The following is a 26,847-nucleotide window of genomic DNA, read 5'->3' as shown; positions in this document are numbered from 1 at the left end:
AAGGGTTGGTACTCGAGGGGGTGACACAGGCATAGGAGTGGGGGGTGAAGTGGGTGCAGCACGCCTGGGCGACATATACACAGACAAAGCAGAGTTGCTGGGAGGCCACTTCACTGTGATATGTCCATAGCTCCCTCCTGAGGTGACTCCCCTCTCTCTCTCTCTCTCTCTTGAGGCTCTGACACAGGCTGTCCTTCCACATGTTCCTCAACTCATCCAACTCTTCCAACCCCCTCCCTGGTCCAACCAGGCCCTTCACGATGCCTTTTCGTGGGACTCATGACAGAACGAATGCCCCTCAGGATTTCATCTTCTTCTTTTGGACTAGCAACAGAGAGAAGTTTTATCAGGAAATCTTTTATTTTATTTTATGGCAGAACTATAAGAATATTCTTTCGTAGTGAACTGTGTCATGGAGGAGGTTGCCAAAGCAAGGAAGCATCCGGCAAATGACTTGTAGGAAACCTTTGCCTTCTCTCATAACTTTATAAGTATCCGAGGGTTTTTGTCTTTGTTTTTCAAGATGGCTGCAAATTCGATCCATGAATGGCGACGATTATTTATTTATTTATAAGCCAATGAGGTCATCACGCTTACAGGAGAACTCCTTGAAGCACTCACCACACAGCCGTCTGGTTTTGCTCAAGTCCTGGTGCTCAAGAACAGTCATGATGCGTCTTTCATTTCATTTCATGCCAAATACCCCCCAAAAGAAGCAACAGCTAGCAGGGTGGTGAGGCAAGGAGCACATTTGTACCACATTCTTATATGAGGGAACCTATCTTTGGAGAGCTTCCTCGGAACTGAACATTTAAAATCTCCCCCACCCCTCAGCCCTTTGGCTTTATTATCCAAAGGATATCAAGTTAGAAGAGAGGAGGGAAGCTTCAGTGATGCCTCATCCGGAAAGATAAAAGAATAATATTTAATTGCTTCCTAGCCAGATACAAAGAGAGATACTCTCCTAGCGATTTATAAACTGTTTTGGAGCCCAGTTTTCGAAGAAGGGACTTTTAATTCTGAGCCTCCAAACAAAACAGTTTGGGGGTGTTTTTTGAATAAATTCCAGGGAATTAAAATATGTTTTAACGCTATTAGAAAACTTGAGCCTGGAACAATTTGAAATTACGAGAGGGAAATTAACTATTAATTGAAAGCTCCGTTTAAGTTTGGAAGTAAATCCTTTGGAAGCTAAAGAGAATCTACAGGGTTTCCCCTCAAGCCCTGCCTCTCACCCACATCATAAACTGTTGTATAGTGCTTTCAAGTGTTCAAAGTGCTCCACATGCATTATGTAGTTGCCCTCCTTACAACAACCCTATCAAGTACATATTAGTGGGGGGAGGGCTAAGATAGAATGACGGGCATGAGTTCATGGCAGAAATAAGACTCAAAGCAGAGACTTCAAGATGCATTGTTTAGCCACTAGGCCAGATTGAAATGAGTCGAGACCAGCTTTCCACAGCCAGATGTCTCCTAGATGTTTGGACTACAACTCCTATCACCCTTGACCATTAGAATGCTAGCTGGAGCTGATGGGACTTGTAGTCCATGCCAGCCTACCCCAACCTTGGGTTTACTGTTGGAAACATATTCCCATCAGCCCCAACCAGCATGGCCAATGGTCAGGATGATGAGATGCCCAACAACATCTACAGCTAGAGACCAAAACAGCCAATGTCTCTCAGTAAGCTGGTTCCATTCAGCTACTGTGGTGAACAGTAGTTTATAGATGGGTTCGCCAGGTGCCTATGGTTAAAGGGGAAAATCAATACAGTGGCACCTCAGGTTACATACGCTTCAGGTTACAGACTCCGCTAACCCAGAAATATTACCTCGGGTTAAGAACTTTGCTTCAGGATGAGAACAGAAATCGTGCTCTGGCGGCGCAGCAGCAGCTGGAGGCCCCATTAGCTAAAGTGGTGCTTCAGGCTAAGAACAGTTTCAGGTTAAGAACATACCTCCGGAATGAATTAAGTACTTAACCTGAGGTATGACTGTAATATCTATATTATTGAAAACATTGCACATACAATATCTTGCAAATCCTTAAATCCGGCTAAATTTGGCTATTGTTATCTTTATCAGGGATGGAGAACCCATAGCCCTCCAGGTGTTGCAAAACTAAAATTCCCATCATCCTTGATCATTGGTTAGACTGGCTGGAGTGATGGGAATTGATGTCCAACAACATGTGGAGAGCCACAAGTTCCCCAAAACTCCTCTAGGCCACATTCACGGCCTACTTACAAAGCACTACAATACCACTTTATACTGTCATGGCTTCCCCCAGATAATTATGGGAGCTGCAGTTTGTTGAGGTTTGTTAGGACACCCTTATTCCCCTCACAGAGCTACATTTCGCTGTGTGGTTTAACAACCAACACCTTTACACAGAGAACAGTGAAAGAAAAGCATTCTTAGGTGTCTTTCTGGGGCTGTTTAACCAAAGTGGGGAGATGTTAGCCAAGTAATCAGTCTCTGGGCAAGTAACATTTTTGACTCTGAAAAGATCTGTTATGGCCATAGGTGGTTGAACTGGACACTCTTCACGGCACTTCCTGTGGTGCCAAGCCCAGACTGTAGCCACAGTTCGCCTAGTTCTGATGAAGCCAGCTGGCAAGGAAACTGGTTTATAGTTCTCCAGATTCCCTTCAGCTCAGAGCACAGCTGAGACAGGTTATTCAGAGAGTGCTGGAGCTCGGTTCCTGCAGCAAGTGGGAGACTTAAAGTGTTCCACATGGGCATATGAACCAAAGCAGAAGCAGTGTAGTTCATTGGGCTTTTAGGAAGAAATGCAACCAGGGCCACCTCCAAAGAGCTTCTGCTATCTACACCTTGTGAGGAGCTGGGCAGATATTTATACTTCCAGTTTCAGGCAAGGGTTCAGTGTCCTGCAGAAGAGACTTGTCCCAACTATGCAGAACTGGCGAAACTGGTGTAAATTGTGGGACAAAGACAACTGTGACTTTAAAGAAGAATGGGAACCTTTTACAGTCTATTTTAAAAAGACAACAAAATGAAATGGACTCCTTGGCAGGTTTTGAATTAACATACACAAATTTATTGGGTTAATATGTTGGATAGATAATATAAGGATGTATACAATTTTATAATATGCAGAGAACAATATGAGATGAGAAATCAGAGAGAGGAGCTGAGTGAAGTCTTGGGGGGAAGGGAGGATTTGTTGGGGAGGGGGGAGGGGGGAGTGGAGAACAAGATGATTTGTATTGTTGATTTGTTATGCTGAATTTGTTAATAAAAAAAAATTAAAGAAAGAAATAAGTGACCTGTCCCATTTTGCCACCTGAGGCAAAAAGGGAAGATGCGCAGCTCCCCCACAGCCCCCCGCTGCCGCAGCCCTCCACCAAATCCTCGCTTACCGGGTCCCGCAGTGGTTTCTGGTGAGATCTCCTGAGATTTCATGGAATTCTTGTGAGATCTTGCCAGATGCCACCAGCAGTCTTTCTCCTTGCTTCTCCGGCAGTAGCAGGGGCAGGCAGGACATCGCCCCATGGGATTCCACTGCCCAAGGCAACCAGACCCTTCAAATGTCCCTATTTTCCAGGGACAGTCCCAGATTGACAGGAGCTGTCCTGGTTTCTGATTTGATCCTGGAATGTCCCACTTTTCCTTAGGACGTCCCTATTTTCATCAGAGAAATGCTGGAGGGTGTGGAATTACACAACCCCTGAGCCAAGGAGATAAGTAACAAGACAACCTTTAGAAGACATCTGAAGGCAGCCCTGTATAGGGAAGATTTTTACTCTTTAATGGGTGGTGTATAAATAATAAAATTGTTGTTGCCGCTGCTGAATAAGATCTCCCTATTTTCATTGGAGAAATATTGGAGGGTATGGGCAACTGGCTCAGTCCTTCTCATGAGCTGGCTGGCCCTGCCTGTGAGTCTTGGTTAGTAAGGATTTCGCTTTCTGTGTGGATGCAGGATGCCACGTTAGAATTGTGTATTTCCCCAGGATGCACCTTGCATCATTTCCTCGGTATTCATCATCTGAACTTATTTTTGGTTTTGCAACATAATAAATAGTGGCACAATCAGCAAATACATTCCATTAACTAAAAAAAATCTACTCAAAGAAACCTCTTCATTAAAAAAAGAAAGAAAGATCCTACCATCAGCAAGAAACCTGGCATAGTGTTAACAGTGTTGGACTAAAACCAGGATGAGCCAGTTTCAAACCCCACTCTCTGTCATCAAGTTCACTAGGTAACTGCAGGCCAGGCACTATCTCTCAGCCTAGCCTACCTTGCATGGTTGTTGAGAGGATAAAATGGGGGCGGAGGAAAGAAGAACCGTGAACACTGACTTGTACTTCTCAGAGGTAAGGTAGGGTAATAATGTAGTAGATTAATTTTTATGTATGTGATTTTATGGATTGTTATTAAAAATGTATGAATTAATTGTTGTGTCATTGTTTCCATTTTTTAAATATGGAATTTTTTTTAATTGTTTTTATACATGCAACAGATTTATTTCTGTTTTATAAACTCAAATTTTGTACATTTTATTAGATCACTGCAGATGGTGACAGCAGCCACGAAATTAAAAGACGCCTGCTTCTTGGGAGAAGGGCAATGACAGGCCTAGACAGCATCTTGAGAAGTAGAGACGTCACCTTGCCAACAAAGGTCCGTATAGTTAAAGCCATGGTTTTCCCAGTAGTGATGTATGGAAGTGAGAGCTGGACCATAAAGAAGGCTGATTGCCGAAGAATTGATGCTTTTGAATTATGGTGCTGGAGAAGACTCTTGAGAGTCCCATGGACTGCAAGAAGATCAAACGCATCCATTCTTAAGGAAATCAGCCCTGAGTGCTCACTGGAAGGACAGATCGTGAAGCTGAGGCTCCAGTACTTTGGCCACCTCATGAGAAGAGAAGACTCCCTGGAGAAGATACTGATGCTGGGAAAGATGGAGGGCACAAGGAGAAGGGGGCGACAGAGGACGAGATGGTTGGATAGTGTTTTCGAGGTTACCAGCATGAGTTTGACCAAACTGCGGGAGGTAGTGGAGGACAGAGGTGCCTGGCGTGCTCTGGTCCATGGGGTCACGAAGAGTCGGACACGACTAAACGACTAAACAACAACAAGCCATTTCAAGACCTATGTAGTAAAAGGCAGGATATAGTTTTTTAATAAACAAAAATACATGCTTTTATTTTGAAATCACTTCAGGATGCCCCAAGGGAAGCGATTCATAAATAAAATTATCACTATTACTATTACTATTATTTAAATGTGATTTGAGTAGCTCATTCAACCTTCATTCTTTTAGCTTTTATAAGTTTTGTCTTACACCCAGGAAACTGGGTATGGGATTGCACCCTTAAAAACTGGACAAGTAATGTTTTTTTAAAAAAAATAAAAGGCAACTTTCTGTGATCATTTTTTTAAATTAGAGGAATCATGGAATTGAGCAAGGAGAGAAAGATAGTTCTCTAGCATCAATGCCAAGTAATTAAGTAAGTAGTACTCCTGGATCACACAAGCAATTCTGAAGTTCTGCAATGTCTGAAAATTGGAGCCTTATTCCTTCTAAGAAATTAAAAATGACTGTGTGCTTTTGCAAGTATTGCCTGCATGCTCAAACGGCAACTTGACAAGTTTACTGTTCTGTATCTCTAGCAAAGCAGGCCACAAATTATTTATACAATAAGCTTTATTAATGAGGTGTCTTCCCATAGCCCAAGTAAATACAGCCAACGAAAAAGGGCCTGCCTTCAAGGTGGCCCAGCCAGAAAGATGCTCTCTGTTGACATGAGGCAAACAGTGATCTTTGCTTTCCAGGGCAACCATAGAAACCTATTGCTTCCAACCTCACAAGGAACTCGGATGACATTAATATCCCCCTTTTCTGGAATAAGCATGAATTTTATAGAAATCCTCTACCAAAGGAGTCCGTGATGAATTAGAAATGTGACTGTCTGTTGCCAGACCCAAATCCAGTACTTTTTCCACAGGAACACAGAGAATTTCAGTCTCTCAACAGATACTTGAGCACCTAGTCCTCTCACTTCATGAGCACTTGTAAAAGGGGTGGGGAAAAGAATCCCTAACCAATAAGTACAAAAAACACACACACACCTGTCTCTGTACTCTCTGTTGGCTGCTGGTGGTGAAAGGACCATTGATGGTGGCTTATTATCTGCTTGGACAGAGGTGGAGTTTCTGCTGCACTGAGCTACCTATCAACAGCAGTATTCTTCAGCACAGATGAAGGCTATGTTACACTATCAAGTACAATGGATACATACCCTCCAACATTTCTCTGATGAAAATAGGAATATCCCATTCCATAATGAATTCCATATTTATACCCCACACATCTTCAAGCCGCCCCATCCACGCTGGTGGCTTGAAACACATATAAAAATGTAATAAAACATTAAACATTAAAAAAAAACCTTCCCTATACAGGATTGCCTTCGGACAGTTTGGGGGTCACATAACTCCATACCCTCCAACATTTCTCCAATGAAAATAGGGACATCCTAGGGATAAGTGGGACATTCTGAGATCAAACCAGAAACCGGGATGGATTCTCTAAATCAGGGACATCCCTGGAAAATAGGGGCACTTGGAGGGTCTGATGTATAACAAATTATTATTATTAACTTTTTATAGACCTCTGAAGGCAACCCTGCTTTGGGAAGCTTTTAATGCTTGATTGGTTCTTTCTCTCCCCATCCCCACCCCAATTTTTCCCTCTTTAATTCTGTTAGAAGCCGCTCAGAGTGTCTGGGCTTTAAGAAATAATAATAATAATAATAATAATAATAATAATAATAATAATAATAATGCAGAAAGGAAATGTCATTTTACAGCACCATCCTATGCATGCCTACTCAGAAGTAAGTCCCACAAAGGTCAGTGGGCTTACCCCCAGGTAGGACTGGGGCAGAAATCCATTCAGTTCACATTGCATTGCAAACCTACCTACCTAATCTACACTTCCCAAGCCAATATGGGGACCAAAACAGAGTGCGTCTTCAAAAACTGAGTCTTCTCCCAGTTTTGCAGAGCAGTCAACCAAAAAATGCATCCATAAATTTATATGTTGAGGGGAAAGAGTGCCTAAAACTGTATATGTTGGTGAACATAACATACAAAAATGCACCACACTAGGGAAGGTTGCTTGAAAAAGGGTGAATTTGGATACAAAATACATATATCAGGAGAAATGCACACAAGAATGCAGGCTAGTTTTTGTGGTGACTTTTTAGAAAGCACAAATGAAAGTGCAAACAGGATGAACTGAATTTAAGAACAGGGGAAGAATGAGAAACCGAGGGAGAGAAATGGCCAGTTCCACCCATACCTTCTTCCAGGTAAGTGGGTTTAGGACTGCAGCCTTAATGAGTGTTTTGTTCAATGGCTGCAATTTATTTTGCTAAATATTGGCTTTTCTCTCTGTGCAAATGTTGAGGGTGGCAGGAGAGGCTATATTGATTATTAATATCCTTCCTAACTTGCACTAGCAAGTTTCTTCACTTAGCAGAGAGCATTCCCCCTTTACGCAGCAGAAAACTGGTTGCAGGTTTGTGTGAGCCTCTTAAGACAAACAATTCAATCTGGCTTGCCCAGATTGATTATGTTCTATTATTCCTGGTAAGACCCCTTTGATCCCTCCTAAAAGAATAAAGATGCAACAGTCTTATTCATCAATAACAAAAAGTAGTTTTACTCACTATCAGGCAGAGCACAGTGTGATCCCTGAAGGCAGGCTTTAGGCTTAAAGTTACAAACATGTACGAACAGGTTTACCCCTTATGGGAGAAACCTAGGGAGACTGCTGGCCGGCAGTCAGCAGTCCAGTCCAGGTGAATTAGGAAGTTCGCAGGACAAAAAAGAAGATTGAAGAGAGGGAGGTTAGGAAGAACATTAGGAAGAACTTCCTGACAGTAAGAGCTGTTCGACAGTGGAATTTGCTGCCAAGGAGTGTGGTGGAGTCTCCGTCTTTGGAGGTCTTTAAGCAGAGGCTTGACAACCATATGTCAGGAGTGCTCTGATGGTGTTTCCTGCTTGGCAGGGGGTTGGACTCGATGGCCCTTGTGGTCTCTTCCAACTCTATGATTCTATGAGGTGGTTGCGTGACTTGGCCTTTTACCAAGTCTGGAAAGGTCACGCCCACCTACTAGTCACATGCAAGGAAGGATGCTCCAGCCAGGTGTAACAGGAAGTTCGACTGGCTGGAGCAACATCCCCTGCATGACCACTCTAGCAAAACGGGTAATGTTGTACTTGACTGCTCTAGTGGTTTACATCCCACACTCTCTGCATTCACAGCTTTCATACATCTTCCTCTCAGTAGCATAAATTTCCTCTAGGAGCCTTCCATGTGAATTTTTTTGTAGCAACCTCTTGATCTCTATGGAAACCTTGATATGGATTTCTGTTATTCTAGGAGTTGGGTGGAGAGAAGAAAGAGAATGGGATGGGCGACAGAATAATCTTCAGAGTAACACGCAGCAGTTGTCCCAACCCTCCATCCCTTGCAAGCGTTATTTCTGCCGAACAGCCCTTGCACACAAGAATAGTTTTCTTAACCTGGTCCAAAGTACACTGTATGCACGGGCCGCCAAGACTGTATGCATGGTGCGTAAGAGCTGTGGAATCTGGCTTATTTTCTGTTCGAAGCCCAAAACAAATAGCGGTCAATGTGTTTTGTTTTGTTTTAATTTTGAATCCTGCCATCTTTGAGTTTGCACACTTTCTGCTAGGTCTTTCATGATGCGTGGCCATTTCTTTTCCACTTGGGGAGATTCTAATGAAGAAGAAAAAAACAAAAAAAAAAAAACAAAAAAAAAAAAAACCCCAGAGCTGCCAAATTGCTGAATGGCATAAAAAGGATGTAAATATGTCGTGTGTCAAAGTTGATGGAAGTGAGGGGCGCAGCGAGGAAGGAAAAGTGTTTGAGGAGCACACTTATTTGGAGGTATATGGAGGTATATGGAGGTTATTTGGAGGTATAGGAATCTGACAGGAACAGGATAATAGAAAATGTTTCTAACCCAGCAAGGACTGCCACACAGAGAGGCAATCTTTGGCATGTACTACTGATGAGGATGCACAAGTGCCTCTGAGTAATACCTCACCCATGGCAGAATAGTCCCCTATTGAACGTGCCTGGGCGTGTCCTCCAATGTGCATATTCAGGAATGTGCTTCTCCATTTACGGCCACCGGCTGTGATGTGCGATGAATTGCACAGAACCACTGCTGGATAAAGACCAATGAATTCTATTAGTCTAGGGCTGTAGTATTTGCCTTTCTTTCTTTTGCCTCCCCTTCCTCTCACAATATTTTATTCTATTTTATTAAGAGCATTTCTAACCCAGCCTTCATCACAAAGTGATCTCATGGCAAACAAAGCAATTCCAGGATTGACATATCTTTTGGGTTCCTCTTTCTGTATGAGCCTATCTGACCTTACAGTCTTCAACTGAGACTCTTCTTTGGATGACCCCTTAAGGACTTTTTGGACAGTAGCAACAAGGGAGAAGGACTTTTTGGTTATGGCTCCCAATCTATGAAATGCTCTCCCCAGTAAAGTCTGCCTGGTACCACCATTAACATATTTTGGGCACCATGTTCAAAATTATATCATCTCCGTGGCATCTGAAGGATGATAACAACCCAGTTGATGGCCTATTGGATGAAATGTTCTTGCTGCTGAGGTTCTGGTTGTTGTTTTTGCTGGGTTTCTTTATGGGTTGTCGAGATGGCTTTCCTGGGAAATATTGTTTTATATGTGTTGACCTCCCATAATCATCCCTGACCACTGGCCATGCTATTTGAGACTGATAGGAGTTGTTCTCCAAGACATCTAGAGGGTTAGGGCTGGGGCTGGGGTATGGAAACTTGGGCATAGGATCTAGGGGTGGAGTCAATGAGTAAACATGGACTTTTGAGTAGGATGTGAAGGAAATAAGAGAGATGAGACCTTGCCCCAGGCACAAGGAGGCAGTTCCCAGCATATGAGACAGCAAAGGAGAAAGGAGTATATATTTTGAGGGAGTAGATCTTTGGATGGGAGTGGGTGGTGCAGCTGGAAGAGAAAACTGCCCAGGCCTATATGCATTAGGACATAGCCAGATTTAGGTTTGATGAGGCCCTAAGCTACTGAAGGTAATGGGGCCCTTTATATGTTCAACTGTCCTTTGTCAACAACAAATTGTCGCTGTTTTTTGTGTTGAATATATGCTATCCGGTAATTTATGGACCTAATAGGTATCTAAAGCCATTTGCACATAACAAAATATGTATTTTATCAAAGTAATTGTTGAACTGAAATACAATTAAGAAGAAGTATATTAATAGTGAAATAATTATTAAGCTCTAACTGTATGTAGCTTTTATTTTATTTGTTTTTTATCTATATTTTGGAAATGTACATTCAGGGGTTTTTTTCCTTTAAATTTTTTTGGGGCCCCCAAGAGAGTAGGGCCCTAAGCTATAGCTTGTTTAGCTTATACGTAAATTCGGCACTGCATTCGGATGTAGATGGGTGGCAGAGGCCAGAAAGGGCTTTGAGGAAAAACACAAGGAGTTTTTGTAGGAATTTAGGGGGGAGTATCATGTGATCAAAGCCCTAAGAGAAGTGAGAGGTTTGAGCTGTAGACTGCTGGAGAGATGGGGACGGACTAAGCGACAGATGGACCAGAGACTACTGCAGTAGTCTAGATGAAACATGACCAGGGGGCATGGACTAGAGTTTTTGCCAAGGGAACAGGGCAAAAAATGCTGCAAAGGGGATAAGTGTTACAATGGACTGAATATGGGAATGAAGAAGAGAGGGGCAACAGCGGTGAAGCCAAAGCAAGAGAGAAAGCTATAGCTGGGTCTGAGCTATTCGCCTTCTATTCACCATCGCTCCCTGCACCCTGTGTGGAGTGAGCTTTCAGTCCAGGCTTTTATATACAGAATGTATCATTATTTGCTCTCAAGAGAAAGCAGCTTTTGATCTGAGGAAAGTGATTCATCCTTGTTAGTTTTGAAGAGGGATGTGTCAATGCTTGCCTTTTGTTGACCTTTCAATTTTCTATGTTATATATATATATCCCCCAGACATTCCACCCAGTAGATTTTCTTTAATCATGCCTCTTTTCTGTGTACAGGAACTGGATTCTTATTCACATACAAAAACAAAGCATCTCCCACCAAGGCTTGCCTCTATTCAAGATGATCCACGCTGACGACGAGAGTCAGAAAAATTCTTTCCAGGAGGGGCTTTTCCCCACAGTTATTGTATGAGAGAAAGAGAGAGAGTCTCCATGGGTCAGGTAATGTAATAAAGCAAGAGGATAGAAAACTGTTGCCAAAAAAAAAAAAGTGTAGCCACACAATCTGTTCAGGGGGAGGGGATTAACTGCAGTGACAGATATTCAAAATGTTCAGTTTAAAAACTCCCAAAACCTAGTGTTGACATCCAGATGTTGGAAACTGCCACATCTTAGTTAACAAAAATATTCTCTGTCCCCTCAGATCTCCCTTCCTTATTTTGATTGCAAGTCAAGTTAGAAAGAAATTCTTTCCCACTACTGTCCACTGATCACATTACGAAAATATTTTCAAAGCTAAACTCCTTTCCTATAAGGAAAGAAATGGAAAGCACACCCAGAAGTATTTATAGTACTGTCACTATTTATTTCTGGAAGCTTATATCTGCCTGTTTATGGAATGGCAGCAGCACCATACCATGAAATCTTGTAATACGGTTCCTTCAAGCACTCGGGCACTACAAGGCAGCCTCTCTATCACCAAAGCAGGGGAGGCTGCCGTACGGTGCCAGCAGCCGGGACTTTCCACAAGCTTCTGTCTGGCATTTAGAACATCCCTTGGGCCTCCTCACTGGGCTCAACCTGCCTGTGCTTCCTAAGCGTCCAGATTTTGAGAAGCATTTTATTGGCTTTTTGGACGTTGTGTTGGCACAATGGCTGTGCCGTACTCCACTGTTGGAGGCAGTATGCTGGGAATCACAGGTGAACTTTGGGATCTGGTTCACCACTGTGAGGACAGGATGCCGTGCTAGATGGGCCCTTGGCTGGATCCGGCGGCACTATATGGTTGGGGATGGAAGGCAGTTGCTTGAAAAGCACAGGCAATGGCCAATAAATGACATTTTTTTTCTCACTTCCTACGAAACTCACAGAGTTCTCCTTTGTGGATCTATAGCAGTGGAAAGTTGCATGCTAATTAGCTAGAGGGTGAATGGAACAGAGCAGCAGTGAAGAGGCAGGAAGGAATTTTCTGTTTTGGAAATCCAGCTCCTTAATATCCTTCCAGTTTTCTGTTTCCCACAAATTTATTATTATTATTATTATTATTATTATTATTATTATTATTATTACCCACGCTTCACAGCAAAGGTCCAACGCTGGGCGACAACAGTTTAAAATACAACACTAAAAACACTTTAAAAAATCTTACATGGCGGGGGGAGGGAAACGCAACCACATGAACTGGATGAGTCCTGAAATCTCAGGTGTCCTGACACTCTTCTCATAACAGTGGCAGACTATGGGCATTAAAAATTTCAGCAGCACTCTGTGAAACACCAAAATTCAGGGAGCCCCCACTTCTTGCTTTCCATTGATTGTCATTGTTGTGGTGTCCCCTGCAGTGCCCTCTCAGCTGGGCGGCTATTGCGGGCACCTAAATCTGCCTCTACTCATAAAGAGGCAGAGAAGGGAGCTCTGGACCTTGGTATCGGTAGAAAAGAGGTGAATTTTCCCTGCAGGGACGCTTGTCAATGTGAGCATTGCTGCTTGAATAACTACAATCAAAATCCAAGGCGTGTAGGGCCTGGCTTGAGCAGGCCCCCTGCCTCAATTTGGATCAGATTCCAGAGTCCCAGCACAGCCCTTCAGGAAACGCCATCAGGCCATGTGAAGACAGGGTACCCCACCCCATGTCTGCCACCCCCAGTACAGAAGTGAAACTGACAGGCAGTGGGGTCACAGCTTCCTCCTTGCCTGAGGGCAGCAGGCTAGTTCATGGAGGGTAGGACATGCCCTATGGCACCCACAGCTTTGTCTACCCAGGACAGGACTGGCCAGCAGTCATCCACTGCTATCCCAAAGCATCGGCCTAACTGGAAGGCTGTTGCCATCTGGTATGTCAGTGATAAACTGCTTCTGAACAGGAAGGTTCCATTTGAACAAAATCTAAGCAATCAAACGTAACTAGGGGCTTTCATGGATAAGCTGGGGTGAAGCCAGATAGAAGAGCTTTAGGTGTAAGGAGTCTAGGTGTGGTGGTGAGAGAGGTTTGGTGGCTAGGGATAGAAGAGTCCCGTCTAAAGTTCTGGGCAGCCACCGCCAGTCACAAGGTAGGCAATGCTGAGCAAATGGATCAATGGTCTGACTCAGAATAAAGTGGCTTCTCTGTGTTGCTATGACTTGCAGGTCTCAGCGTTTTGGAGTCCCCTGGAACACCAGGGAAGATCGAGCCGCATCAGAAGAAAGTAAGGAGAACCTTTCTGCCTTCGAAGGGTAAAGTATTCTGGCTGTCTCCAATATGCTGCTCCTGAGAAAGCAGGTTAAAAGCCTTCCCGCAGTCCCCCTAAAGGTATTCTGCTGAATCCTGGAAGTCTGTGGGTTTGACTTTGACACCGGATGTCTCTCTTTTAATCCGTCTAGCTGTGCTGAAATCGGGAAGCTGGTGGGTCTTAATCATGCCAGCTGCTTGCCTTGGGGCAAATTTCTGTCTCAATTCCTGTTACAAGCCTTTCCTCCAAGCACCACCTTCCTCTCTTCTTCACTATAGACAAAATGTACAAAGGCTGCCACCAAGATCTCCCAGAAAGGACTTGTCTATTGAGCATTTGTCCTGATTTGCTTACAGAACACTTATATGGAGGTTATACCATGTCTGCCCTTTACTGAGCATTCATTCTGCTTGGTTGGCAGTGAGGATATACTGCAGTGAGCATCCATTCTGATTTCCTTGTGCAGAGGTTACACATCTTCTTGCCAATCACCCCCTTATCCTCACACCTTTTTGTGCATCTCCCTTTTGCTTTCCTAACCACACACACACACAAAAGGATATTGGTGGTTGTTTTTAAAGTGGATTTGTTGCACTGGAGCATTTTAATCTGCTTCCATTGTGCTAACCTAAATCTCCGGTCTGCGATTGCGTCCCTGCCATAAAATAAAGAGGCAATCACAGTCACACATTCAGAATGCACTTTGTATAGATGAGACTGGAAAACTACTTCGAATGCCCCCATCCTGTTGTTTTAGACACAAGCCAAGCAGAGAGGGCATAGCATAATGCGATGATGCATGCTTGGCATACAGAATGTCTCTGGTTTGATCCCTTGCTTTCCATTTTTAAAAAGGCTCTCTGAAGGTGAGAAAGACCTGTGCATAAGACCCTGGACATGCCCCCTGCCAGCCAGCCAGAATAGACAGTACTGATCTGGTGTAAGCCACTTCCTGAGGAAATATCAAACAACAACAAGTTAGGTGGCTATTATTATTGTTGTTGCTGTTGTTATTGTTGTTATTATTATTATTTCTATCCCGCTCATTTGGCTGGGTTTCCTCAGCCACTCTGGGCAGCTTCCAACAAAAGATTAAAAATACATTAAAACACCAGTCATTAAAAACTTCCCTAAACAGGGCTGCCTTCAGATGTCTTCTAAATGTCATATAGTTGTTTATTTCTTTGACATCCGATGGAAGGGCGTTCCACAGGGCGGGTACCACTACCGAGAAGGCCCTCTGCCTGGTTCCCTGTAACCTCACTTCTCGCAGTGAGGAAACCACCAGAAGGCCCTCAGAGCTAGACCTCAGTGTCCGGGCTGGATGATGGGGGTGGAGATGCTCCTTCAGGTATACTGGGCCAAGGCCATTTAGGACTTTAAAGGTCAGCACCAACACTTTGAATTGTGCTCAGAAATGTACTGGGAGCCAATGTAGGTCTTTCAAGACTGGTGTTATGTGGTCTCAACACCATTCTAGCTGTTGCATTCTGGATTAGTTGTAGTTTCCGGGTCACCTTCAAAGGTAGCCCCACGTAGAGTGCATTGCGGTAGTCCAAGCGGGAGATAACTAGAGCATGTACTACTCCGACAAGACAGTCTGCAGGCAGGTAGGGTCTGATCACATTCCTGCCTTACAGCTTAGTTGTCCTCTCCTTGTACATTTCCCAGCTCCTCCCTCCCCCCCAGCTCTTCACATCAGCACGGGTTCAATTTGTTCCTGTCTGTGTGCACAACAGGGGTGGTTGATGTGGGGAACGAGAATGCCTTTACCCTATACCAAAGTGTCCACTCCTTGGCTAGAGGTGAATTAAGAACAGCTGAAGGACACCAATATATATGGAACTAGTTGGAGAAAAGCAGCTTCAAACATTAATATTTTATAACAAAGTACGGGATACGTATGCATTTTGGTTAACGTCTTGTGAACAAAGATTGAAAATCCAGTGCTGGAAATGCAGTGAGGGCAGAGTAGACGGTAGCAGCAGAAATGCTAAGTGCGATGTATAATGCAGGCTACTGTGATCTTGCAATGGGAATGTATGAAATTTTAAAAGGACACTTGTTCTGTTACCTCTCCCAACCTCGGCTGCCATTTTATTATTTATATTCTTCTTTTCTTCCAAAGGATTTGAGGAGGACATGCAAAGAGTTCCGTCCAGCCTTCCATTCGGGCCCTGAGCAGCCCCAAATTTCTTTAACAGGTCAATTAAAATAGAAAGGACACCTGTGAGCAAATAAAAATATTATCAATCGATTTATGAAACCCGGTAAGACACGCCTCTAAGGAGAGATCAGACGAGAGTAGCATCCAGGTGTCACATGATCTCATCCGTCCCTGTTAATAAATACAGTGGTGCCTTGGTTCTCAAATGCCTTGGTACTCAAACAACTTGGAACCCAAACACTGCAAACCCAGAAGTAAGTGTTCCAGTTTGCGAACTTTTTCGGAAGCCGAATGTGCTCCATTTTGAGTGTTATGCTTCCATTTTGAGTGCCACACTTCCGTTTTGAGGGTTACACTGAGGTCTGTCTGTTTTGGGTATTTATTTTGTGTTTTTGTTTTTGCTTTTTGTTTTGTTTTGTGACTGTGTGGAACCCAGTTCAGCTACTGATTGATTGATTGTGTGACTACACTACATTGTTTATTGCTTTCATTTTATGGATCAATGGTCTCGTTAGATAGTAAAATTCATGTTAAATTGCTGTTTTATGGGTTGTTTTTAAAAGTCTGGAACGGATTAATCCATTTTGCATTACTTTCTATGGGAAAGTGCACCTTGGTTTTGAGCACTTTGGTTTTGGAACGGACATCCGGAACAGATTAAGTTTAAGAACCAAGGTACCACTGTATTAGTATTTTTTCCTCTCTATGCACCTTTTTTTGTCCAACAGCCCTCAATGGAACATGCAAAAGTTTCATTATTATTATTATTATTATTATTATTATTATTATTATTATTATTATTATTCTAGCCCACCCATCTGGCTAGGTTGCCCCAGTAATCAAATGTAATAAATTAATTTATTCAATTTTATTATTGTTAATTATTTTATAAGTAACAAACATGTAACCAAAATTAAACAAATCCACAAAACAGCAACAAATCCAACAATGGTTGAAGGTGCAAGGTGAAAGGAAAGGGAAAAGCAGGTGAAAAGAGAGTCGCTCCCCATGTATCCACTCATCTAACCTCAAGACAACAAATCAGAGCCCTATCAAGAGGTTTTCAGTGGACAAACTGGAACATATGGGGGCAAGTGGCCCTTCAGATTAGGAAAGGGCTACAGCTCAATGGTAACAGCATCTGCTTTGAATGCCAAAAGTCCCAGGTTCAATCCCTGTCATCTCCTAGGAATCTTAGGAAGCCATTGTCAGTCTAGACATTACTGACTTCGTCTGACTTGGTGTAAGGAAGCAGTATCTGTTCCTAAGGCAGCAACTCACGCACAATATCTTCACCTGACATACAAGACAGCATTGGTTATTATCCTGTTCTGGGCAGTTCACTGAAGGCATGCAAGGGGGAGACCAAGGAGACTGGGAACCTTTTATTTCTGGAGATTTGAGAGGGCTGGTTATAGGTGGGCAGAGGATTCACACATCAGGGAAAGCCAACTCTCCTTGGTGTCACATCCCTGAGATTCTTCACATGTTGTTGTTGTTGTTTAGTCGTTTAGTTGTGTCCGACTCTTTGTGACCCCATGGACCAGAGCACGCCAGGCACTCCTGTCTTCCACTGTCTCCCGCAGTTTGGTCAAACTCATGCTGGTAGCTTCGAGAACACTGTCCAACCATCTTGTCCTCTGTCATCCCCTTCTCCTTGTGCCCTCCGTCTTTCCCAACATCAGGAGCTTTTCCAGGGAGTCTTCTCTTCTCATGAGTTGGCCAAAGCACTGGAGCCTCAGCTTCACGATCTGTCCTTCCAGTGAGTACTCTTGGCTGATTTCCTTCAGGATGGATAGGTTTGATCTTCTTGCAGTCCGTGAGACTCTCAAGAGTCTCCTCCAGCACCATACAGAGAGGTGAATTTGATCATTCGCATTTGCCAGCCTGAATGGAGTCACTGCCTTCCTAGAGTTTCTTATCAGGAACATCCGCTGTCTGAGAGAGATACTTTGGACATGACTTTCTATTTCTTAGTAAATGGTGTTGGGAATTTCTGAGTGCAATTTCTGAGTGCAACGAGATTAAAGTACAGAGAGCAGAGAGAGAGAGAGACGTCTTTGTTGTTGTTGTTGTTGTTACTGACACAAAACCACCCATTCCCACTGTCCCTTCACTGAGATGATTTCTTGGAGGAAGCAGGAAATGAATAAGTTCTGGGTTCAGTGTTGGAAGTATTAGAAACACGCTACAGAAATCAAAACCCCACACTTCTTTTTTGGCAGGTTTCTCCCATCTGTAAGGGAAAAAACGCTACTGCTTATTTTTAGGCAGTCTGGTTATATCATCATTATTAATATTTTAAAAAGGAGCCAAAAAGAAATTTTAAAAGGTTTAAAAATGCAAAAGGTTCTGGGATTTGTCAAGCTAAAAGAAAAGTGTGATTTCTCAAGGCTCTGTTTCACCCACCCGCCACTCTCTTGTGTTAAGAGTTTTGGGAAACTACTAAAAATGTAATTTTAAAAAGTGTATATGGTGGGGGGCTGGGGGAAGGGGACTTTCAGCTTCTTTGGCTAATGGAATGGAATGGATTCTGCTCAACAATGCTTTTTGGCATTCTGCTCACACTCTTTTTCCAGGCCTCCATTGCTCAGTTGCCCTCTGCTTCCCAAACCCCACCTCCTTCCCCCCCACAGACCCATAGATGTTGAACAGTACTCATGCAAACTGTGCAAGTAAGAGATGTGCAGGTCTCCATTCCTGGCTCTGGAACGTTAAAAAGTCACACCAGGAAGCAGAATCCCCTTATTTTAAAAGGTATTTCCAAATATCATAGGTAGGTTCATAAAGTGGAGCAGGTAAGGTTTGGAAGAGTGAATTCTATGATTCCATTCCTTATCAAATGTCTGAGCAGCAGGCTTGTTCCACCACAAGGACTCATCACCACCAGTTGGAGCTACCCCTCGTACCTGTAAGACCACCTCCATCCCAACAGACCCTCACTGGTGCTAAGATTGGCAGAGGGAGGCTCTCTTGGCTGTTTCATCACCCTTAAAAGTTTGGGGGCTTGCAGCCTGGAAGTGGGCATTCTCTGTGGCAGCCCCCAAAGTTGTGGAATTCCCTTATGTCTGGAACCTTCTTTATACAGCTTCCAGTGTATGCTGAATATGCACTACTTTGCCCTGGTCCTTGAGGTGTGCAGTGGTACAGACTCTGCTAACCCAGAAATAGTGCTTCAGGTTAAGAACTTTGCTTCAGGTTGAGAACAGAAATCGTGCTCCTGCGGCACTGCGGCAGCGGGAGGCCCCATTAGCTAAAGTGGTGCTTCAGGTTAAGAACAGTTTCAGGTTAAGTACAGACCTCCGGAACAAATTAAGTATTTAACCCGAGGTACCACTGTATATATATTTTCAAGGCTCACCTAATTTCTGTGAGTGTCAGTTGCTTTAAACCATTGTTATACCCTAGCCTAGGGCCTTAGGGGGAAGCATAGGCACCGAGTGTGAGGGGCTGTGGGTGCTCTAGCCCCCACAACATTCCCCATGAAGGGGCAGGGCAGCCACAAATTTTTACGCAGGTCCAGCTGAGGAGAAGAGCGGCTCTCCTTCCTCTCTCTGCCTCTCAGGTCAAACCTGACCCAGGAGCGGTGCTGAGACTGGGTGTGAAGGAGCTGGCTGTTCCCTCGCATGGGCACCCCATCGCAGGAGAGGGGCAGTAACACTCAACAGCAGAGGAAGCCTCTTGGGCACCTGGGGCAGCGCGCCCAGGGGCAGGGAGAACCACCCATAGGGGCAGGGCATGCAGCACCCATAGGGGCGGGGCACAGATAGGCGCCCTTAGGGAGGGATGGGGTGCATGGCGCTCATAGAGATGGGGCATGCCGTGGGCCTCATCCACCCTACAACTGGGGGGGAGGCAGCGGGTGGGCAGCGGGAGCCTATGGCTGGCACCCATTGGAGGCAATTGTCACCCATTGGGGGCGATCGACCTGGCGATCGGCACCCAGGGGGCGGTGCAATGATCCACCCAGGAGGGATTTTGTCACAGAGATGACACCAGGGGCAGACCGCCCCCACCGGCCCCCTTCCTACACCACTGCTGCTGCTGCTGCTGCTGCCGCCTCTCCTCCAATCTGCCTCCGGGTCAGACTTGACCCTTGAGAGGAGCTCCGCCTGCCAGAGCCAGGCTCCAATGAGGGAGCGGGGGGGGCACCTAGTCACACCCCCTCTCAAAAATGCACCTGTAGGCGTACTGACGTCAGACACACGTGTGTACAGGGCCCTGGAGACCCACTTTCCCAGGACCAAGCCAGCAGGCCCTGGGGTGAAGGAAGGGTAATAAATTATCTTCATCATCTAGGAAGGCCATGACTACTTTAGGACTACATTGTAGAGGAAATTCCTGTTTGAAGGATGTTCAAGGGCACTCCTCTATTTGAAGGTGTCCTCTATTTTACAAGCTCTCCGGTTTCAAGGTAAAGAAGGGAGGTGGGCAGGGGCGAGAGCCCCCAGGACCTGCTTCTTCTCTCTTCTCCATTGCAACCTGCTTGTTCACTCATGTCTCCCTCTGGCCCAGCAGTGGTGAGAAGGAGGAGTGGCAGGTGGCCTTTCTGACTTCCTCGTTGGCACTCTGCCTGGTAAGCAAACAGGTGGAGGCAAGGATGAGGAAGGGCAGCCGCCTGCTGTGAGAATGGTGATGAAGAAGTAGATTCACTGAGGGTGGGCCTTTCAAATCTTGGAGCCATCTCTGGCGGGGCCTGTGGAGTTAAGCCTAAGAGCAATTGCTCCCTCCCATTTATTGGTGCAATTGCTTGCAGTTAAGTAAAAGAGAAAGGCAAGAGGCACTTTACACATTAAGAACAGCTTGTACTGTACTTTGGCCCTCAGAGACAGTATACTTGGCTCGATAAATTATTAATTCGTCCCAATTTAACTCCCTGTGGACTTTGTGAAATATATCACCTGGAAAATGTTTATCAATAAGAGCAGATCACTGGTGGCAGCTTAGCTATGAACATGCTCAAAAATAAAATCTGTATATGGTCATATTGGCTTGCAGGAATGTTACAAGCTCATCTAGAGCTACGGTCACTTTCTGCTTAGATCACACCCTCTGTTTCCTTGTGCTTGTGACTATTTTAGAGAGATCTAATGTTTTGCTCAGGAAGGTGTAGTTCCCCTACCCGCCTGCCCCCCAAGTCTCACTGGCTTCCCTCTCCCAAGCTTTGTGCATTTGGTGTGAAAGTCTGAAGGGAGATTGGAACTGTGTTCCATTGAACTGTGGTTAGAATCTTTCCTGCAACCAGGAATCTGTTAAGCTGAATGTGATTAGGTTCTTTAGGATTTTCTGCAGATTTTCATGCTCACGCAGAAAAGAGAAGGGGATGGAGAGGTGAACACAGGAACATTGGGGCACACGTGTGTTTCCCCCACCTGTCCCATGCCCCTATTCAACCGGAGTCCTCACTCATTCATTTGATGCCTGAAAAGGGCTTAATTTACTATGCAGTCCTATACATATCTGCCCAGAAGGAGGTTCCATTGAATTATGAAGAGCCTTAGAACACAATCCTACACATCCACTCAGAAGTCAGTCTGCTCATTTCAATGGGATATACCCCCAGGTTAAGTGTGCATATGAGAAAGAACATTATATGCCATTATACACTGCCTATGATTTATGCTATGGCAAGATTAATTGTTCTGGGAAAAGTCTTGCCATATGCTTATTTAACCTGGGGGTTTTTAAAGAGCCCAATAAGGGAGATTCCCCAAGCTCCCACGGGCAATTTATTTTGTTGCCTATCTGTTCCTGGTAAGGCTGTTACAGTTCCTGAGCTGCTGCCCAAGTTGTTCTTCCTATACCATAAATCCAGCTTGCCCTCTCCTAAGAGGCCAAGCAGAACAATTGTATTTTTGCATCCTTTCATTCCAGATTTTTACATAACTAAAGACTGTGGCCATGTTCTCTTTCAGCTCTCTGCTCTTGAGACTAAACATTCCCATTTCTTCCAACCTTCCCTCAGAGGTCTGGCATTCTGAATCTTTTATCATCCATGTTGTCCTCGGAATTCTTTCCAGTTCATCTTCATCTTTCTCAAAAATGTGTGGAACAAAAGCACGGACAATTCTCGTAAAGCTGGTTGCTTCTTATACATCATCTTTTGGTTAAGAGGACGTGTCAGCATAGTAACTATTTTCTAGCAACAGCATCAAATGTTTAATTCCTCCCACCACCAACACAGCAGCTACATGTACCTGAGTTCTGGTCTTTATGTGGGAGCTCTAGGTGTATTCTGTGCTGGCACACGTGGCAGGAGCCCTGATGTTCTCTTTCCTGAAAGTAAGTCCCATGACACACCATGGAATTTACTCATGTAGAAGATGCATAGACTTGGGCTACACCTCTCGCCATCACACCACTTGGAGGGAGCTTCAGTGGCCTCTCTAGCAGGGTAGGAGAATGTTGTTGGACTTCAGATCCCATCAACCCCAGCCAGTATGGTCAACGGTCAGAGATTATGGGAACCAACCACATTTAGTAAGCCATAGATCCCCCAACACTGTCCTAGAGTGTCCCTTCTTAAACTGGAATCTTGTTACAGTGGTACCTCTGGTTACCAACGCTTCTGGTTACGAACGCTTCAGGTTACAAGCTCTGCTAACCCGGAAGTAACTGCTCCTGGTTGTGAACTTTGCCCCAAGATGCAAATGGAAATCGCATGCCAGAGGCAGGCCCCATTATTGAAAGTGCGCCTCAGGATAAGAACGGTTTCAGCTTAAGAACAAACCTCTGGAACAAGTTAAGTTCGGAACCAGAAGTACCACTGTACTTATCTTTTCTTTGAAAATTCAGATAGACCAGTTTCTCTGAAGTCTGGAAGTGATCTCCAGATTCGACTTCCTATAAACTTTAAAAAGTTATGAATTGGCCTGATGCTCGTCATCTTAACACTAATTACCCTGGCTTAACCGTGTTGTAGTTCTCTGGCTAAAACTCGGATACAAAGAACTAAGGAGCCTTCTGAGTCAATGGTGAGAATTGTCTGGTGACATCTCCCTTGGTGGGTCTTTTTAGTTTTTTAATATAAAAACCCCCCAATGAATAAAGTGGTAACATAACTGAAGATCTTATTGTGCTAAAGTGTTTAAGAAAAAGCAGTGTGTAATCCCCCTATCATAGTTCCTGTGCCAACCCAATAATTGCATCCAGATTATTTGCAATTTTGCTTTGAACCTTAGTGGCGCTGGAAAGCGTTAGTGATCCTAATTGCAAAACCTACCATGGCTCAGGAGGATCAGCAAATGCACTTGCCCTGCTTAAATGACAGTGTTAAGTATGCACTGAAAACACCACTAAAATAAACCTAGTCAAAAGCACACAAAACTGCTAGCCTGTTCAATATGCTTGCTCACACAACTTAAATCAAATTTACTTCCATTATTTTCCAGTCCTACAAGCTGCTCCAGGGGGAAACAGCAGGTTAGATAAAGCACAATGACCAAAGTGCCAAAGCAATGTCACAAACTGTGGCTGTTGCACTGGCATGGCAGACTATGTTATGTATTCCACAATTTGGGTCAACGCTACCATTCAGGCAACCACAATTTTCAAAATTGCACAGTAGAAAAATAGCAGTTTTAGAAGGTAGAATTCATATTTGTGTTAGGTCTCTAAACTTCAAGTGTGCAGATTCTGATAGGGGAAACTTCATGTTCTCTTTTCTGTTATTCATCGGAGTTTTCCTCCAAGTCTATTACTTTCCTGATGCCATTTTTTAAGCATCAGCACCATATATCAACCAGTGGCATTGTAGGTCACTAGGCCAGCTTTTGGCTTAGTGACCGTATAATGGATTGTTTATGTATGCACAGGCAGTTCAAAACTAGCAATGTCAGCATAGCCAAGGGCCAGAGGGCAGAGTGGGAAAGCAGATTGTGGGCAATCAGGAAATTGTTTGAGTGATCTGGATCCAAGGCATCAAACAGAGTCAAAATCAGTTTCACCAAACCATACTCATAGTCCTGGTGAGAAAGAGGTGATTTAGAGTTAATGGCAGAAATGGCTGGGTTGGGAGGGGGAAGAGGCAGCATAGAGTACTAAAGACCTGTATACAATGGTCATTATTAATAGTATTCTTATGACCCCTAAATTCCTGGGTCCAGTAAGTGTTAGATTCTAATCAAGGTTTGTGTGTGTTAAACTGGATTCAAAACTCCTAATCCCTGGACCCAGCTTCCCATGTTCAGGAGATCGCCTGGGAAATGGACCATTGAGAAAACAAAGGAAAGGTAATGGGCCATTAAGACAGCAAAGGCCCAGATGATCAGTGGGTAGGGCCATCTCAGAGTCAGTTAGAAGACAAAGCTAGAGTCTGATGTAGAGATGAGAGGTGGCTGTGATGTGACCTAGAGGAGGAAAAAGTTGCAGGCTGGGAAAGGCTGGAGAGAGGATCAGAACACAATGGTTGATTGATGCTTGAATCCAAGGCTGCAGCTATCGGAGAAACAAGACCCTCTTAATGCTGTGAATCCCTCCATCAAGGGCTCAGGTTGTATTTATGAATAAACAAACCATATATCATAAAGACACCACAGTCTCCGCTGTGCCTCATTCCCGAAAGGAAACACAAACCCTGGGTAAGCTTGCCTGGAATCTCACACTGCTGGGAGACTAGGGTGGCGTGTAGCAATATTGATTATCTTTCTTACCCATCCACCTTCATAAGGGCAGGTTACCCAAAAAAATATTACAATTTTAAAATCCTGTAAAACAAATTACAGAAATGACAAATTACAAGAACATAGAGTGAGTCCTAGCAAGAGAGAAATGATGATGAAATAGCATATCTGGAAAACACATAAGGAGGAAGAAGAGGAGGAGAAAGTGTTTCCTTGTAACCTATAAGTCTGGCAGGGCAACTGACAGGCACCAGAGCAGGGTGTACTCATGCAGAGGATGTCATCACAGCTGCATTGATGGTACCCACTCTGCGCACTCTCACAGCTACCAGTAGCTTGAGGATTTGTGTTGCCTTGCATATAAGTTCAAAAAAGTTTCTAGTCTGCAAGTTTACCTCTCCACCTGTCCCCATATACCTGTATTATTTATATGTGGCATACTGACAGTCTAAGAGGAAATATGAAGAAACCAGTTCTTTTTCCAATTTACAGAAGATTCCTTGCTGCTCACTTGGGGAGGATTTGTACTCACCACTGGTGACTAGGTGAAGGGCTATTTGCACACCCAATATAAAGTTAATCCTTGTGGACTTCAGCATTGGTCTGGGCATCTCAGCGAAGCTAGAGGATAATGAAGCCAAGAGCGGTTCCCCCCAGTGCATTCTCAATGGAGGCAGCATCCGAAATGCAAAAGTATGGAAAAGCATTTAGATATCATTTTGCTGAAAGAATTACAAGGAGCCTCTTGCCACACACACACGGGCTCTGTTGACATGAAAGAATAGCTGACCGTTAGTCTGAATAAACTATTACATAACAGCTAAGCTATAATAAAACCCTGATTCCAAATCAAATAAGTCTCCCAGACTGCTTTCAATGAGTCACCAACAGCTTTATAAACATACAAAATACTTGACAAGGAAGTCTCTGATAATTTTTTAGCAATTATGTCTGCGAATTGTTCCTTGCTGACATCACCGTTTGAAATGGTTTCCCATAAGTTTGTGTTCCCTCTTTATGTCTGCTCATTAATCATTACAGCTTGGAATATTTCTTTTTCCTACCAACGCCCCCCCCCCCCCCCAAACCCATTATCAGAGCGTTTTCATGGCTCTGAAGCCAGCTGATGTGTCAGATTCTAAATTATCAGTGGCTCAGGAGAAACCATTTCCCCCCTTTTGGCTCTGTTAGGAGGAGGCTTTTGTCTATACAAATAAAAGGACTGCATGGTTAGAGCAGCTCCATTGTAGTGGTTTGCAAATGTTCCACTATGAAATAGATCTTTCTGCATTGACCTGTCTTGCTGCCCACCTGTCAAAATTGCTTACACTCCATTGCAAATCTCCTGCACTCCTGTCTGAGCAAAAACGCTCTTTGAAGCAGCTGCCCCTTTTCCTTTAAACACCACCACCCACCTGCTTGCTCTAATGTTTAAAGGAGGAGGTGGCTGCTTCAAAGAGCACATCTGCAAAGGGCTTCTTCTTTGCATCTCTGGTGTCAGAAATGGGGGAAGGATCCCACAGGGCTTTCACTTCATTCTCATGTGGCTCTTTCTTATGTCACAGATGCCCCCCATTTCCATCACAGAGCTACAATTCCAGGAGTTCACTGGGAAGAGGGATGGACTGTTAAACCACCCTGAGAACCATAGCTTTCTGAAGGGAAATGAATCGCCTAACAACTCTCAGCACCCTTAACAAACTACAGTTCCCAGGATCCTATGGGGGAAGCCATGACTGCCTTGGCTTTGAATTCCTTTTCCCCACAGCATGTGTGTAAGTGGTAATCGTGGTTATGGAAAGACACTATGCATGTGCCCATTAGGAAACTTCATTCCGAATACTCCACAAGGTTCTCAAGCTAAGGCCTCCTGTTAGGCTCCAGGAGAGTGGAGCACAGCAAAACATCGTCTGATTCCTGCACAATTTATCTCCCTTATCTTGGACAAGCGGCTTGACATTTTGCAGCAACATACAATTAAGAAGCAAAATCGGAGCTGCCGGCCCCAAGTGTCAAATGGTGAGCTCCATAATATGGCCTGGCACAACCAATGCAAGGGAAAGAGAATTTTTAAAAGCTCACCACAATAACAACAACAACATCCAAGGCAGAGCCGGAGGAAATGGCCTCATAATGTTGAATGTGGACTAGAAAGGCCCACGCAGTCCAGTCATTCCTTCAGATCTGAGCTTGGGAACTAAGAAGTTGCTGAGTTCAAATGGGGGACTGAGGCACCAATCAGTGCGCAACCTCAGGCAAGACATCTGATGCTCACTGAGCCTCGGTTAGCCCTGGATTCAACTGGAAACCAGATGTTGCCTGTGCACTGAACCAAGTAAATAAGTTGTAAGAACATCATACTTTCAAAACATGCCATTACTTGGGGGGGGGGGGGATTACTAATGGCAGGCCAAGTTGTGCACATTTCTTACAGACATGTGAATGCTTAGTAATGGTTTGAGCCAGGGATGGGGAACCTGCGGCTATAGTGAAGCTGTGCTGGTCCTCAAATTGCCTGCTCATTCCTGTGCAAGAGGCTGCTGGTAAA

The sequence above is a fragment of the Podarcis muralis genome, chromosome 3, assembly GCF_964188315.1.
Source record: "Podarcis muralis chromosome 3, rPodMur119.hap1.1, whole genome shotgun sequence".
Taxonomy (NCBI): domain Eukaryota; kingdom Metazoa; phylum Chordata; class Lepidosauria; order Squamata; family Lacertidae; genus Podarcis; species Podarcis muralis.
Note: the sequence above shows the minus strand (reverse complement) of the source record.